Here is a 17,691-nt window from a genome sequence, read left to right as displayed (position 1 = left end):
AGACCTGGCAGCGCTTCTTTTCACAAAGCCGAGCCACATTTGGCTTGAGGGAGGAGGCAGTGGAGACTCTGAGTAGGGCTTGAAGATGCTCATCAGTAAGTCTGGACCTGTACTTGGACTTCTTGAAGTTCAAGGTGGAGAAGAGCTTCTCACATAAGTATGTCGTCCCAAAAAGACACATGGTCCGCTTGAACATTCGGGAACGTTCAGGAGAGCTGGGGGTTAACTCACTCAAAAAGCTTGTCAAGCTTGTCTGCTTCTCCAATCACATCCCTGAACTTGGCTTTGGGTGCAGAGTTGCACTGTCGGTCACTTGCACATTAAAAGAGAATGGGTCCGCAAAAAAATTGTGGCTTTGTGCATTTTGAAGTCTGCAAATCTGTGATGAAATTACAGCACTTTCTTCATTTCTGAGCTGAGAGCAGTGGAGGACTATAGAAGCTGAGTGGAGTCAGCGGCTTCACGTCTTCTCCTCCGCCCAGCTGATGGGAGGAATGAATGAATGAGTGAGCGAAGCACTGCACAGCCTGACCGATGTGCCACCCGTCCGAGCCTTTTACCCCACCGTGGTTCGTTCAGCTCCCACACACAAATTTCATTCGTATCAATCATGCAGGCCGCACTAACATTAATCTTTCATATCAAGGCGGGCCACAAAATATTGGCGGGCCGCGAGTTTGAGACCACTGTGCTAGAATGTGTCCACTCCAGTGCTAGGGTTTTTGTCATTGTCACTGAATTCCAGGACCCACAGAATATTGACTTTTGTGACCACATACACATTCAATGCAGCGTAAGAACGCTTAATCTGTGCTGTATGTCATGCATATTAGCATATTTGACAATAAAGCTGACTTTGACTTTGACTTTGACTTTGACTTTGACTTTGATTTTGACTTTGACCTTTACTTTGACTTTGACTTTGACTAATCTGTCATCAGACAAAAAGAGTTAATTCTTAAATCGTATGGGTCTGGAGTTATATGAGCTTGAAATGTGTCATCATCTGGTTGGCGACTAACGGGGGGCGACGTCAGCCCTGCCTGCAGCCTCGCAGGTGCTGGTCGTTTTAATCACTGACACTTAAAAGGACACCCGGCACGACCATCCGGTGTCGATTCATTGTTTGCTGCATGTTTGTTGCATGCTTTGTCTGCAATCGCAAGCATTGTATGCTGTGCATGTGTTTGTTTAACCTTGGCGGATTTTTACACTTGGTTTTCTTTTGATACTTTGTATTTTTTTCTGTTCAGATGATTTTGATGTTTTACATTTTGTTCCTGCTGACCTTTATATTAATACAATTTGTCAAACAGCCTCCTTGGGATCCGCACCCGCCATCACCACCTTGCAAAACGTCACAAAATGAGGGCGGCTGTACAAAATACAATGCAATACCTACATATTGACTTATTATAACATGGACAAATGCTGCCCCCTTGTGGAAAGGAAAAAACATTGCCAGAGGTCTGGCCAGCGTTTTATCGGCACCCAAACAAGAAAAAACAAAACCCGAACAAAGTCGGCGCTCTATGTCAATTCCCAAATATATTCGGGAATGCCAGTGAATGAGTTGAAAAAAGGCACATCCCCTATACTTGCCTTTCCAGCAGCTCATGTATTTTGTTTTTTTGTACTTCTTTCATTCCTTTCATTTTTATTTCAGAACTTTGCTGCTGTGAAATGTCAATGTCTCCACTGCGAGACAAATAAAGGTAAATCCAATCCAATTCAGTCAAACCGGATGCAGTAACCGCAGCTTGTAGATTTCCAATGTGGTATTTCAATATCCTGCACCAAATCACATGTGGTGATTATGTGAACATGAATATGCAACTGGCTTCCCTTAAGCCAATGAGCAGAAGGAAATAATGTGGGCTGTTTGGAGCTACGATGTGCTACTGCATGGGCCCGACGACTGTAATTATATTTGAACTAGCCAGAGTTCACCAGACCAGAGGACCGTGGGACTGATGCAGAGTGAAGAACAAGCTCACGGGGCCGGGGCGTGGTGTTGTTATACAAGTGAAGTTGGTTTGTGTTGATGAGAAAGACCAAAACAAATCATTCTAATTTTTTTGATCCTAATAAATTCTTGAGCATTAACCACTGAAAAATTCATGCTAGTTCACCAATACAAATCACATATTGCTTAAAGCTGGGTCAAGAGTAAGTCACAGATGGATGTAATGTGGTAATTTTTCATTTTTCAAAATAAAGCATAGTTCGGACTCACATAATAAATAAAACGGAAATTATGAAAATTATTTATTCTTTCTTTGCGGCCAGGTACCAAATGTCCCACGGACCGGTACCGGTCCGCGGCCCGGGGTTAGGGACCTCTGGATTAAAAGACAACCGACACCTGCGCCAAGTTTCGTCCATAATTTGTAAAATCACTTCAAATGACTTCTACTGAGCGCATTTTACAAAGATTTCACCGCATATAGCTATATTTTATGTTTTAAGACTCGCGCTGAATATTGAGGAAATCTTGTTTTCTAGTTGATGACGTTTCCCTAAGTGACGTCACGGAGGGAACGCCAGTGGCCGAGAAAGCGACACACAATGCATTTTGGGTACTCTTTTTCGTCTGGAAACACCATGTTGATCGCAAAATTAGAAGGAAAACTACATAAATAATGCAATGGTGAATCGTTGCGTGTCACAGCCAATTGCGGTAACGCGTATAAAGAAGGTGTAAGTGGACACGAATTCCCAGCGCAGAAATCAGCCCATTTCCAACGGAGCTTGTGCACCATCTTGTGCATTTTCTGGGCGCTACATTGGAGTCCAGACGGCTCAAATTGATACGGAGGGACTTCTTTAATCGAGTTCGAACATTTATGCTTTCCTCTTCACAACTATTTGAATCATATTCATTACTGGATTAGTAACAAGAAAGCATGTTCTCCGAATCTGAACTTTCTGAAGCCATTGTTTTGATTCTGGAGCAAGGCAGTGTGTGACCAATAGTGACGTCACGGACAAGGGGGCATGACTTTCTGAATCTGCCCAGTTCCGAGCTCATTTTGTAGCAGTTTTGGGACACATTATGTCATTTTTATTGGTGTTTTGCATTTGACTAAAAATATCAGCCTGCGTGTTTTGGGAATTTTAGTTGCTATAAAACGTTTTTCTGATGACAGTTAGGAAACAAAAAAAATGGTGTCGGTTGTCCTTTAAGCAACAATGAATATGATTGAGATCAGTGCTCACTTCAGAGTTGTCCAATGTTTTGCTCTGCACCATTCTTCAGTGTTACGGGTCACTCTCAAGACACATGCCCCAAATCGGAAAGACCAAACCTTCATTAGAATAGCTTCATAAGCGTGATATTTCACTGAACCTTGCGCAGATTCAAGACACACTGTGTCAGATGCAGCAAAACAACATCAGATCATAACAAAGTCTCCTCTGTTTTCTAGTGTTTCTATCCTTGTTTGCCATGATAATCGTTGAATCGGGGAGTGCATTGTCGTTGGCGACCAGCAGTTGAGATATACTGGATTTCAGCCAAAATGCTCTTTGTAAGAGCGGTTCACGATTAAAAAAAAATCCTGTATAAAAGTTGTAGTACGGAGTACATTATGGTGATACGTCAGCTTACGAACGCTTTAGCTCACAAACTTTTCGCTTTACAAACGTTAAATTGACGGGAATATAATCTTGTCTGACTAAGTCGTTTTCGGCGGACGAACCAAACTACACGGAGCGTTATGGTGGCTGGCGGACTAGTTTTCGTCACGCCCTTTCTTTGAGTGCGGACGTGGTTTGTTATCTAGTGGAGTACTTTTGCTATTATGGGACTGAAAAAGACCCCACCACACACTTGTGTTCAGCCAAAGCGGACACACAAGAAAATGATGGTCGAGCAGAGAAAGAGATCATTGAAAAACACCAACGAGATATGTGTTTGCATGACTTAGCGTTCCAGTACCAGAACGCTAAGTCAACCATTGCTATGTGTGACTAAGGGTGTTTCTGTGTTGTCTAAGCAACTGTCTCAGGCAATAGAAGAAGTTGAAAAACTTCTGTTGATTTGGATTAAAGAAAAGCAGCTAGCAGGGGACAGTGTGAGTAAGGGTAATATCGCCGAGACAGCACGGCATCTTCACTCGGATATTATCAAGAGGCAACCTGGAAGTTTGTCATCCATTGACAACTACCATCAAAAAGGTAAATAAAACAACTGTATTATTCACTCCAGTTTATTTCTTTAATTGTAATACAATAGCACGTTTATTATAGCTAAAATAAGGTATATTTGTCATTTTAAGGCTTATTTAGTAGAAAATGATGTTTTATGAGGACTTGGGAACGGATTCTTCTCATTTTAATGGTGTTCTGATGTTTTATGGGGACTTGGGAACGGATTCTTCTCATTTTAATGGTTTCTTATGGGAAATAAATGTTCAGAAGACAAACTTTTCGCCTTACGCACACTCTCTGGGAACCAATTGAGTTCGCGAGCTGAGGTATCACTGTACGGGGAAAACTTATAATTTGATAGGTATGTGACAGTGTGAATGGTTGTCAAGTCTCTAATAGCGTCCTTTGATTAATTGGCAACCATTCAAATACTGTATGTCTTCTGTCCATTTAGGTTGGATTTTTTTTCCCCACAAAGCCATTTTAATTCCAACTAATGCGTCCAATTAAAGTTTAAATCATTAAGCTTTCAAATAATCCTTCTGAAATTTGCTCTATGTGGAAAAAAAAATATTCCCCACTTCCGCCATTAGGATTACTCTTCACCCATTTGATGAAAGAGCAGCATGTGCACTCCCAAGTGCACTTGAGAGATGAAAATACCCCACAGGGGTGGGACTGAGTTATATAAATAAGTTAGTGTGCGCTTCGACGCTGATGCAGGGAGGCAGCACACTCACAGTCGGGACACTCACACTCACAGTCGGCACAAACGAATGACATTGCAGATTTTTGTTGACCGACTGGAAAGAGGCAAAACCAAATCGGATTGGACATCATCTGCAAAACATGTAAAGTGTTCACTGAGCCGCCTTGTGGTCATCTCACTAAAATTCTGACGATGTCACATGAGTCGAAATCAGCTGACGTTGAGTGATTGCAAACGCTCCTACGTCCAACTGATTCCAAATAATGTGTCGAAGGAGAACCCTCCACTTGTGGGATTTAATTTATCAAACAGTCTTTACTTCTTAATTCGGCCTGACTCGAATTCATTCAGTTTGGCAAGGCATGCTCAAACTGTGGCAATTGGTTGGGGGGAGCATTTTTTAACTCATTCACTGCTAGACGATGTGCAAAAATGTGTCCACTCCAGTGCCAGGGTTTTTGTCATTGTCACTCGAATTCCAGGACCCACGGAAAATTGAGTTTTAGGACAACACAAACATTCAATTCAGCATAGGAAACCTTAGACTTTCTTCTTTCACCAGAAAAAAATAGTTAATTCCTAAATGATATGAGTCTGGAGTTATATGAGCTTGAAATAGGGGCAGCTGTACAAAATACAATACATATTGGTTGATATAGCGTATTATCACTGATAAAGCATGGCAACTTCATTCGGATATCATCAAGAGGCAACTACATCAACGACCATAAGGTCAATAAAACAACTTTATTATATAGTACAGTTTATTTCTTTCATTACAATACAATAGCACATTTATACATGAAATAAGGTCCAATTTGTGTAGTTTTCAGGATCATTTTGTCGAAAATTATATTTTATGGTGACCTGGGAACGGATTATTCTTCTATTAATGGTATCTAATGGGAAATAAATGTTCGGGAGATTAACTTTTTGTATTACACACACACACACACACACACACACACACACACACACACACACACACACACACACACACGAGTGCCAGGGTTTTTGTCATTGTCATTGTCATTGTAGAATTACAGGACCCACAGATGATTGAGATTTAGGACAACATAAAAATTCAAATCTGCATAAGAAACCTGAGACTCTCTTCTTTCATCTGAAATAAACAGTTATTTCCTAAATGATATGGGTATGGAGTTATCTGAGCTTGAAATAGGGGCAGCTGTACAAAATACAATACATATTGGTTGATATAGCGTATTATCACTGATAAAGCATGGCAACTTCATTCGGATATCATCAAGAGGCAACTACATCAACGACCATAAGGTCAATAAAACAACTTTATTATATAGTACAGTTTATTTCTTTCATTACAATACAATAGCACATTTATACATGAAATAAGGTCCAATTTGTGTAGTTTTCAGGATCATTTTGTCGAAAATTAGATTTTATGGCGACCTGGGAACGGATTATTCTTCTATTAATGGTATCTAATGGGAAATAAATGTTCGGGAGATTAACTTTTTGTATTACACACACACACACACACACACACACACACACACACACACACACACACACACACACACACACACACACACACACACACACACACACACACACACACACACGAGTGCCAGGGTTTTTGTCATTGTCATTGTCATTGTAGAATTACAGGACCCACAGATCATTGAGATTTAGGACTACATAAACATTCAATTCAGCATAAGAAACCTGAGACTCTCTTCTTTCATCTGAAAAAAAACAGTTATTTCCTAAATGATATGGGTATGGAGTTATCTGAGCTTGAAATAGGGGCAGCTGTACAAAATACAATACATATTGGTTGATATAACGCTTTAACAACAGCAGAAGCTGGAACAAAGCGCCGACATGGAAAAAAGGGAAATACTACCCCCTTGTGGAGGGAAAAAACATTGCCAGAGGTCTGGTCTGCGCTTTATTGACACCCAAGCATGAAAAAACAAAATCCGAACAAATTTGGGAATGGTGCTCTACGTCATGGGTGTCAACGTAATTTTTTTGATGGCCGTCACATTGTACTTATGATTTCCTCTGGGGGCCGTTATGAATTGGATTGTTTCATCCACTCCATATATTACAGATAGAACGCACAACAAATTAATTGGAAGTAAAAAATTATTATGTTTTACATGAAACAATTTGAAATTTTGGTTCGGACTTTAGCAAGCATAATGAAATGTCACAAGTTTGATTTGCTTCCGCGGGCCGAAAAAAATCCAGTTATGAACATAATTCAAATCGTTCTGAAGAGAAAAGCATATATCTTTGCAATCTATTAAGAAGTCCTTCCGTATCAATTAGAGCCGTCCGAACTCCAATGCAGCACCGACAAAATGCAAAAGCACAAGCTCTGTTGGAAATGGGCTGATTTGTCTGCTGGGAATTTGTGGAAAATTTACACCCTCTTTATGCATGTTACCGCAATTGGCTGCGACACACAACGATTCACCATTGCGTTATTTATGTCGTTTTCCATCTAATTTCGCGATCAACACTGTGTTTTCAGATGAAAAAAAGTACCCAAAATGCATTGTGTGTCGCTTTCTTGGTCATGGGCGTAGCCTCCGTGACGTCACTTAGAGGATCATTATAAACTCGAAAACAAGACTTCATGAATATTCAGCGAGAGTCTTAAAACGTAAAATATAGCTAGATGCGGTGGAATCTTTGTAAAATGTGCTCAGTAGAAGTCATTAGAAGGGATTTTACAAATTATGGACGCAATTCGTCCGGAGATCTCGATTGTCCTTCAAATGAGTGAATTATTTAGAAACTGTGCATCATGTTTTTTTTGTGATGAAGGTCATATTTAATGTCCTGTAACCTAAACACTTGCAAGCCATGAATCAAAATTGGTCCATGATGCACAGACCATCACTAAAAAAACACGCTGCTCCTCTTGAAAAACATTTTAATCTGGAGTACCGCATGCGAATTGGGAAAGACACTGATGACAGCACCACTGAAAGCTTGAATCAAATCCTTTTCATCCTGCTTTGCTTCTGATAAGCTCTACTGGGAGGATTGGAGTACAATTGGCTTGGATTAGTTTAACACAGCCATTCGGCCATCAGCGCCATAGACCAAATCTCAAGCTATTTTAGCTGCTGTGAATGTCTGAGCCAACAGTCATCGTTATTTAGATTGATAGTTCATTGGGGCGCTTTTGATCAACGATGAGACTGCTTTGGAAAATAAAAACAGCAAACGGTTGAAAAAAAAAAACATTATTAAATCAAAACAAAAATATATTTGCTTATGCAGTTCGCTACTCGATATAGTGTGCTAGCTCTGGCCAGTATGCACTTATCACTAGCGGCCCGTGATACTACGATTGGCTAGTCACTAGCCAATCATAGTTTGCGAAAACTCGGACGTTGCCAGCCCCTTCCAGCAGGCCTTGGGTTGCCAACTTGAAATCTGATTGGTTAGCAACAGTATAATCTACACCACATTATTAATAATAATAATAATAATAATAATAATAATAATAATAATAATAATAATAATAATAATAATAATAATAATAATCCATCAATCCATCCATCTTCTGCCGCTTATCCGGGGTCGGGTCGCGGGGGCAGCAGATTCAGTAGGGAAGCCCAGACTTCCCTCTCCAGCTGGGAGACATAGTCTCTCCAGCATGTTCTAGGTCGTCCCCGGGGTCTCATGCCAGTGGGGCATGCTCGGAACACCTCACGAGGGACGCGTCACGGGGGCATCCTAATCAGATGCCCGAGCCACCTTATCTGGCTCCTCTCGATGTGGAGGAGAAGCGGCTTGACATTGAGCCCCTCCCGGATGACCGAGCTTCTCACCTTATCTCTAAGGGAGAGCCCGGACACCCGATGGAGAAAGCACATTTTGGCCGCTTGCATCCGGGATCTCGTTCTTTCGGACACAACCCATAGCTGATGACCATAGATGAGGGTTGGGACGTAGATCGACCGGTAGTTGAGAGCTTTGCTTTGTGGCTCAGCTCCTTCTTCACCACGACAGATCGGTACAAAGTCCGCATCACAGCAGACGCCGCACCGATCCGCCTGTCGACCTCTCGCTCCCTTACACCCTCATTCGTGAACAAGACACCCAGATACTTAAACTCCTCCCCTTGAGGCAAAATCTCCTCCCCGACCCGGAGAGGGCACTCCACCCTTTTCCGACTGAGAACCATTGTCTCAGATTTGGAGGTGCTGATTCTCATCCCAACCGCTTCACATTCAGCTGCGAAACGCTCAAGCGAGATTTGGAGAGCTCCACTTGAAGGCCCCAACAGTACCACATCATCTGCAAAAAGCAGAGATGCTATACTGAGGCCACCAAAACAGAAACCTTCAACGCTTCGGCTGCGTCTAGAAATCCTGTCCATAAAGGTTATGAAGAGAATTGGTGACAAAGGGCCGCCTTGGTGGAGCCCAACCGTCACTGGAAACGATTCCGACTTATTGCCGGCAATGCAAACCAGACTCCGACATCGGTCGTATAGGGACCGAACGGCACGTATCAGGCGCTCCTGTACCCCATATTCCCGAAGCACCCCCCACAGAACTCCACGAGGGACACGGTCAAACGCTTTCTCCAAATCCACAAAGCACATGTAGACTGGTTGGGCGAATTCCCATGCACCCTCGAGGACCCTGCTAAGGGTGTAGAGCTGGTCCACTGTTCCGCGGCCGGGACGAAAACCACACTGTTCCTCCTCAATCTGAGGCTCGACTTTCCGACGGACCCGCCCCTGTAGGACCCCTGAATAGACCTTTCCAGGGAGGCTGAGGAGTGTGATCACTCTGTAGTTGGAACACACCCTCCGGTCCCCCTTTTTAAAAAGTGGGACCACCACCCCTGTCTGCCAATCCAGAGGCACTCTCCCCGATGACCACGCAATGTTGCAGAGGCGTGTCAGCCAGGACAGCCCCACAATATCCAGAGCCTTTAGGAACTCGGATCTCATCCACCCCCGGGGCCTTGCTACTGAGGAGCTTTTTAACCACCTCGGTGACTTCAGTCACAAGGATGGGAGAGCCCACCTCGGAGTCTCCAGACACTGCTTCCTCAAAGGAAGGCGTGTTGGTGGAGTTGAGGAGGTCTTCGAAGTACTCTGCCCACCGGTTCACGACGTCTCGAGTCGAGGTGAGCAGCGCCCCACTCTCACTGTACACAGTGTTAGTGGTGCACGGCTTTCCCCTCCTGAGACGCGGGATGGTGGACCAGAATTTCCTCGAAGCGGTCCGGAAGTCGTCTTCCATGGCCTCACCGAACTCTTACCATGCCCGTGTTTTTGAATTGGCGACCACCGAGGCTGCATTTCGCTTGACTAATCGATACCTGTCAGCTGTCTCAGGAGTCCCACAGGCTATATAGGCCCAGTAGGACTCCTTCTTCAGTTTTACGGCATCCCTTATTACTGGTGACCACCAGCGAGTACGGGGGTTGCCGCCACCTTACAGCCACAACTCTGATTTGCCGCCTCAGAAAGGGAGGTACGGAACATGGTCCATTCAGATTCAATGTCCCCTACCTCCCCCGGGACATGTGTATAGTTCTGCGTATATATGTGTATAGGTGGGAGTTGAAACTCCTTCTGACAGGGGATTCAGCCAGACGTTCCCGACAAACCCTCACAACACTGGGTCTTCCAGGTCGGACTGGCATCTTCCCCCACCAACGGAGCCTACTCACCACCAGGTGGTGATCAGTTGACAGCTCGTCCCTCTCTTCACTCGAGTGTCCAAAACATGAGGCCGCAAATCCGATGATACAACTATAAAGTCAATCAGCAAACTGCGACCAAGGATGTCCTGGTGCAACGTGCTCATATGGATACCCTTATGTTTGAATAAAGTGTTTGTTATAGGCAATCCGTGTCGAGCGCAGAAGTCCAATAACAAAACACCACTCCTGTTCTGATCGGGGGGGGGGCCATTCCTCCCAATCACGCCCCTCCAGGTCTCACTGTCATTTCCCACATGAGCATTGAAATCGCCCAGCAGAACAAGGGTGTCCCCAGGGGGAGCGCTCTCCAGTACACCGCCTAAGGTCTCCAAAAAGGATGGTTACACTGAACTGCTGTTTGGTGCATATGCACAGACAACAGTCAGAACCCATTCCCCGACCCGAAGGCGGAGGGAAACAACCTTTTCGTCTACCGGGGTGAATCCCAACGTACAGGCGGCGAGTCGGGGGGCAATAAGTATGCCGACACCTGCTCTGCGCCGCTAACCGTGGGCAACTCCAGAGTGAAAGAGAGTCCAACCCCTTTCGAGAGGGCGGAACCCAGGCTGTGTGTGGAGGCAAGCCCAACTATGTCTAGTCGGAACTTTTCGACCTCGTGCACCAGCTCAGGCTCCTTCCCTTTAAGAGAGGTGACATTCCACGTCCCAAGAGCTAGCTTCTGCAGTCGAGGGTCGGACCGCCAGGGTCCCCGCCTTTGGCTGCTGCCCAGCTCACAATGCACCCGACCCCTCTGGGCCCTCCCATGGGTGGTGAGCCCTTGAGAAGGGGGACCCACGTTTCCTCTTCGGGCTGAGCCCGACTGGGCCCCATGGGTGTAGGCCCGGCCACCAGGCACTCGGCAACGAGCCCCATCTCCAGGCCTGGCTCCAGAGAGGGAATAATAATAATAATAATAATAATAATAATAATAATAATAATAATAATAATAATAATAATAATAACTATTATTTTTTTTTTCTTTTATACATTTCATTTCTTAGTCCTTTCAAAACTCTACGGTCACTTTTCAGTCATAGTAAAAGTTTTTCTGTGGTTGAGGAGCGGGAGCCACAGGCGCCAGTGTTCACTCAACCAGGAAGTAACTCAAATAGACAGACAGCTAGCTAGCTAATAGATAGTAAATAAATAGCTAAAAGATTGACAGCTAGCAAGGTAGCCGTATAACTACTAGATAGCCAGATAGATAGCCAGCGAGCCAGCCAGATAGGTAATAGATAGCCACCAAGGTAGCTAGCTAGATAGCCAGGTCGATAGTAATCATAATAATAACCATTATAGCATTAATAGCAATAATAGCAATAATAGCAATAATAATAATAATAATAATAATAATAATAATAATAATAATAATAATAATAATAACATACAACTAATAATAACATACAACTACTAATAACATACACATAATAATATACTGATAATAACAATAATTTAAATAATAATAATTTTAATGTGAACAGGGCCTGCAGAACTAATTACGCCCAGGTAGATTTCTGACCCTAGTAACAAATAATGCCTAAAATTTGATTGGTTAAATGATTCAATACGAAAACACAACAGGGGAAAAGCAATGAAAGGAAACTGAAAGACAATTTTGAATTATTCCTCTTCCTTTCATAACTTTGCTGCTGTGAAATGTAAATGTCTCCACTGCAAGATGAATTAAGGTAAATCCAATCCATTAATGTTAGTCTGTGATTCAGATATTTCTAGGCCATCAGAGAAGGTCTTGCAGGCCCTGGCGGCCCACCACTGAGTTTGAATGAAAATATATCCCAACCACAGGTCATTTCTCTGTGGAAGTTGGAGGTCTTCTCCCATCTAACGGCAGTCTCTGTCTATGGCCGGAGCAGATTTCAAGAGCAGATTCAATTTTTTTTCTTTCATTTTTACCATTTAAATCTGTGTTCATGTTTCTGAAATCGCCCAAACCATGTCAATTCGTGGAAAAGACATTTGACTTCTTTTTCTTTTACTTTCGGCTTTTCCCTTCAAGGGGTCGCCACAGCAAATCAGTGTCCTCCATCTTTAGAGGTTTGATCCGCATGTTTGTTTTAACCAAGCTTTTACGTCGGATGCCCTTCCTGACATAACCCTCTGTATTTATCCGGGCTTGGGACCGGCACAAGAAGACTTATGTCCCTTTGTGGCTACAGAACAAGCAACTTGCTCAGTTAAAAGGCTCCCAAACACAAAATGGTCATCGGCACAGCAACATTAAAAACAGCAAAAACTATACTCACCATTTGATGACAATGCACCTTATATTTGATTCAATATTATGATTTCTTGGATGTCATTTTAAACGTTCTATAAAGTGCTTTGTTACAGCAGCAGGGGTTGTGAAGGCTCCATATAAACAACATGGTATTGTATAGTATACCTTTTAATGTAGCTCCATATATTGCATGCATAAATCAATTGCAGATGCTATTGTAGCTTCGGTTTTATGTGCCTTAGATTGCAGTGCGCCCTATGTATGAAAATAGTTTTGAAATTGGTTATTCATTGAAGGTTCACCTCACACCCCAAAGTGCCTTATAATGTGGAAAATACAGTACTTGTCTGCACTTAAACACAGCAAATGTTTGGGTCTTTTAGGTCTGACACTAAAATAAATGCAAATGAAAATTAATTTTAAAAAAAGAGTCATTTTCTCAACTTGTGAATAATGATTGTGGTTATAAAATTGGTAAAAAAAACAAACAAACAGTAATTGTTTGCCCTAATTGTGCAGGTCTAAAGAAGAGTGTGATTGGCTCATTCAGCGTCAGCCTTTTTTGATTTGAATGATTTATCTGCTGACTGACCTGAACGGGGTTGAGGAGGCTGCGAAACTCTCTGAGCAAAGCCTCACCCATGTTGTTTCCACTATGTGTGTAATAGGAGTCCAGCCATCCTCACAGTCCGTCGCAAGCTTTTTGTACTCATCAGCGTTTATACGGCGGAGCTTGTTGACTTGGTAAAGATAAAGAGGAGTAATGATGAGGTTGTGGAACACGCCCAGGTTACACCAGGTTGCATCCAATGGACTGTCCATGCACTCGCCATGCACTGTGATTTGACAATATTTAAAATTCAGTTCCGATCATCATTCCAATTCCTGCTACAAGAGAATTTGCGACGATTTTATTTCTCCGCCTGTTTAATAAAACGTGTCATATACAGGGTGACCCAAAATGAACCATTCCATACCCATGAAAATGTCAATTGTGGCTTGGATTAAAAAACTATTTATTTCAAATTACAACACTGGGTCACCCTGTACATAAATAAAAATACATTTGTCATCCATTTTCGATACTGCTAGTCCTGCCTGGGAAGTGCGGGGGGTCAAAAGTGAGCAGGAACGAATTAAGAGTAGAAGTGGCTGACACAATGGAACAGTCGCGGGGCATTTATTTAAATTAGGGAAATAACCATGGACAATGGCCTTTGCTTGATTTTGTTTTTTCTTGCCTTTATAGTAACAGTAGAGGTGTGCCATCGAATAAGTACATTTGGTTATATTAAGACATGGGAATCAGGTAATAAAAGAGTTAATTCCTAAATGTGGGTCTGAAGTTATATGAGCTAGAAATGAGGCTGGCTGTCCAAAATACAATGCAATACATTAATATTGGTTGATATATCGCTTTAACAACAGCTGAAGCTGGAACAAAGCGCTAACATGGACAAAAAGGAAATGCTGCCCCGTCGTGGAAGAGAAAAAAATGCTTGAGGATGGACCAGCACATTCTGTGTATTTATCTAATTAGTGACATTCAGTGTCTTAGCTAACTCGCTATGTAGCTATATTGATATCTAGGTGGCTAGCTATCTAGTTAGCTATCAATTAACTGGTTATTAGATAGCTAGGTAGCGTTTCTCTCTGTTTGAGTTATTCCGGGATGTTGGCTATCTATTAGCTAACTACTAGCTGGCTAGCTAGCTTTCTATCTAATAGAGTTACTTCCGGGTTGAGTGAACGCTGGTGCATGTGGCTGCTGCTGCTCACCGAGAGAAAAACTTCATCCTGTGGCTGTAAAGTTACCTTGAGAGTCTTGAAAGGCGCTTATAAATGAAATGTATTATTATTATTATTATTATTATTATTATTATTATTATTACACATCTCTAGTTTCTCCGCCACCTGTTCCCTGTTCTCGCTACAGATCACAATGTCATCTGCAAACATCATGGTCCAAGGAGATTCTTGTCTAACATCGTCTCTCAGCCTGTCCATCACCATAGCAAACTGGAAGGGGCTCAGAGCTGACCCCTGGTGGAGTCCAACCTCCACCTTGAATTCCTCCGTCACAACGACAGCACACCTCACAACTGTCTTACAGTCATGATACATGTCTTGCACCGCTCTGACATACTTTTCTGTCACTCCAGACTTCCTCATGCATCTTCTCTGGCCAACTTGTCGTATGCTTTCTCCAGATCTACAATGACACAATGCAATTCCTTCTGACCTTCTCTGTACTTCTCTATCAGCATTCCTAAAGCAAACACCGCATCTGTAATACTGTTTTTTGGCATGAAGCCATACTGCTGCTCAAAATGTTCAGTTCTGCTCTTAGTCACGCTTCAACTACTCTTTCCCAGAGTTTCATTGTATGGCTCATCAACTTTATTCCTCTGTAGTTAGTACAACTCTGCACATCTCCTTTGTTCTGAAAAATGGGCATGAGTACACTTCGTCTCCATTCTTCAGGCATCTGTTCACCATCTAAGATCTTGTTGAATAACCCAGTCAGGAACACCACCGCCACCTCTCCAAGACACTTCCATACATCGATTGGTAAATAATCAGTGCCGAGTGCCTTTACCCCCTTCATCCACTTCAGCACCCTCCTCAGTTCATCCTTGCTCATGTCTGCTACGTATTGGTCCACAACAGTCACGTCTTCTACTCTTTGTTCCTTCTCATTTTCCTCATTCATCAATTCTTCAAAGTACTCTTTCCATCTTGCCATCACACTACTGGCACCTGTTAATACATTGACATCTCTATCCTTAATCACCCGAACCTGCTGCAGGTCCTTACCATCTTTGTCTCTCTGTCTCGCCAGCCTGTAAAGAGCAGTCTCACCTTCCTTGCTGTCCCGCCGAGCATACAAGTCATCATAGGCCTCTTGTTTGGCCTTTGCCACCTTTACCTCAGTTTCCCCCTTCTTCTTTGCTAACCTCTTTCTTTGTATACACTCCTGCACCTCCCCATTCCACCACCAAGTCTCCTCATCTACCTTTCTTGCACTCGATACACCAAGTACTTTCCGACCTGTGTCTCTGATTATGTTCGCTGCAGTTTGCTAGTATTCTGGAAGGACGTCTTGCCCCCCCAGTGCTTGTCTTACCTCCTTCTTAAATGTCATGCAACACTCTTCTTTTTTCAACTTCCACCATTTTGTCCTCACTTCAGTCTTTGGTTTATTCATCTTCTTCACTGCAAGCGTCATCCTACACACCACCAACCTATGCTCTCTGGCTACACTCTCACCAACCATTACTTTGCTGTCACTGATTTCCTTTAGATGGTGCCGTTGACACAAAATGTAGTCTACCTGTGTACTTCTGCCTCCATTCTTATAAGTCACCCTATGTTCCTGTCTCTTCTGAAAGAAAGTATTCACAATAGCCATTCCCATTTTTTTAGCAAAGTCAACCACTATCTGTCCTTCAGCGTTCCTCATCTGGAGTCCAAACCTGCCCATCCACTCCTCATCATCTTTGTTTCCTGTGCCAACATGTCCATTGAAGTCTCACCAATTACAAACCTCTCACTTCTTGGGATCAAAGTGCAACTAAAATTTCTCCTTCTCTGCCAGCTCACATCCTACTTGTGGGGCATACTAACAAACAACATTGAGCATCAAGCCTTCAATTTCTAGCTACAGACTCATCATTCTATCTGATACTCTTTTTACTTCTAAGAAATTCTTAAAAAACTCCTCTTTTAAGATAACCCCAACTCCATGTATCTTTCTGTCTTCACCATGATAGAACAACTTAAACCCTGACCTTCTAGGCTTGCTCCCTTTCCACCTGGTCTCCTGGACACGCAGTCTGTCTACCTTCCTTCTCTGCATCATGCCAACCAGCTTTCTGCCTTTACCTGTCATTGTTCCTACATTCAAAGTTCCTACTCTTCGTTATATACTCTTGCCGCTCCATTTCTCTCTTTTCCTCCGGGCACACCTCCCTCCTCTCCTTCTTCGACAACAGTAGTCAATTTTCCACTGGCACCCTGAAGGTCAACAGTACCAATGGCGGCCGTTGTTATGGGATTCAGAGGTTTGATTCGCATATTTGTTTTGGCATTTTTCTTTTTTTTTTTTACGTCAGATGCTCTTCCTGACACAACCCTCTGTATTTATCCGGGCTTGGGACCGGCACAATAAGACACTGGCTTGTGCCCCCTTGTGGCTACATTTTTTTAATTATTATTATTAAAAATATATTGGTTTATATAGCTCTTTAACAACAGCTGAAGCTAGAACAAAGCGATAACATGGACAAATGCTTCCCTCTCGTGGAAGGGAAAACATTGCTAGAGGATGGATCAGCACATTCAGTGTATTAGCTACCTCGCTATTTAGTTAGCTATCTATTAGCTATATAGATATCTAGGTGGCGAGCTATCTATTAACACTTTTATCTCTATTTGAGTTATTCTGGGTTGTTTGCTATCTACTAGCTGACTAGATAGCTTTCTATCTATTGACTTCGCGGTTGAGTGAACCCTGGTGTGTGTGGCTGCCGCTGCTCACCCACAGAAAAAAATCATGTGGCTGTAAAGTGACCTTGAAGGTTTTGAAAGGCTCTAATGAAATGTATTATTATTAATTTTTATTGGTCCGAGCAAGAAAAACCTGAGCAAGTTCGGTAATGGCGCTTCATGTTATATTTTTAATTCCTGAATAAATTCGGGAATGGCAGTGAATGAGTTAAACTAGGGTTGGTCTGACTTAAATGAGAACACCATATTCTTCATCACTCTTCAGGCAAAGGAGTCAACAATCACGTGACCCTGCGCAGTAAAAAAATAACACATAGGGGATGAAAATGGCCAAAACATAAATCTTTCTTTC

The 17,691-nt window shown here is 42.8% G+C and overlaps 1 protein-coding gene across 6 annotated transcripts in view; it reads right to left on the bottom strand.

Annotated features, from left to right (window-relative positions):
* Positions 1–17,691, bottom strand: part of LOC148890937 (pleckstrin homology domain-containing family A member 6-like) — a 53,621-nt gene that overhangs the window by 27,403 nt on the left and 8,527 nt on the right. For 2 of the 6 annotated variants that reach the window (XR_016116742.1, XR_016116741.1), the window contains exon 3: positions 17,569–17,630. The exons of the other annotated variants lie outside the window; for them this stretch is intronic. The gene's annotated coding sequence lies outside the window, so the exon portion shown is untranslated. The remainder of the gene's footprint in view (positions 1–17,568; positions 17,631–17,691) is intronic. 6 annotated transcript variants of the gene reach the window in all.

This window comes from Hippocampus bargibanti, linkage group LG12, assembly GCF_051943395.1.
Source record: "Hippocampus bargibanti isolate YZ-2025 linkage group LG12, ASM5194339v1, whole genome shotgun sequence".
Classification (NCBI taxonomy): Eukaryota; Metazoa; Chordata; class Actinopteri; order Syngnathiformes; family Syngnathidae; genus Hippocampus; species Hippocampus bargibanti.
This window is presented reverse-complemented; position numbering and strand designations above follow the sequence as displayed.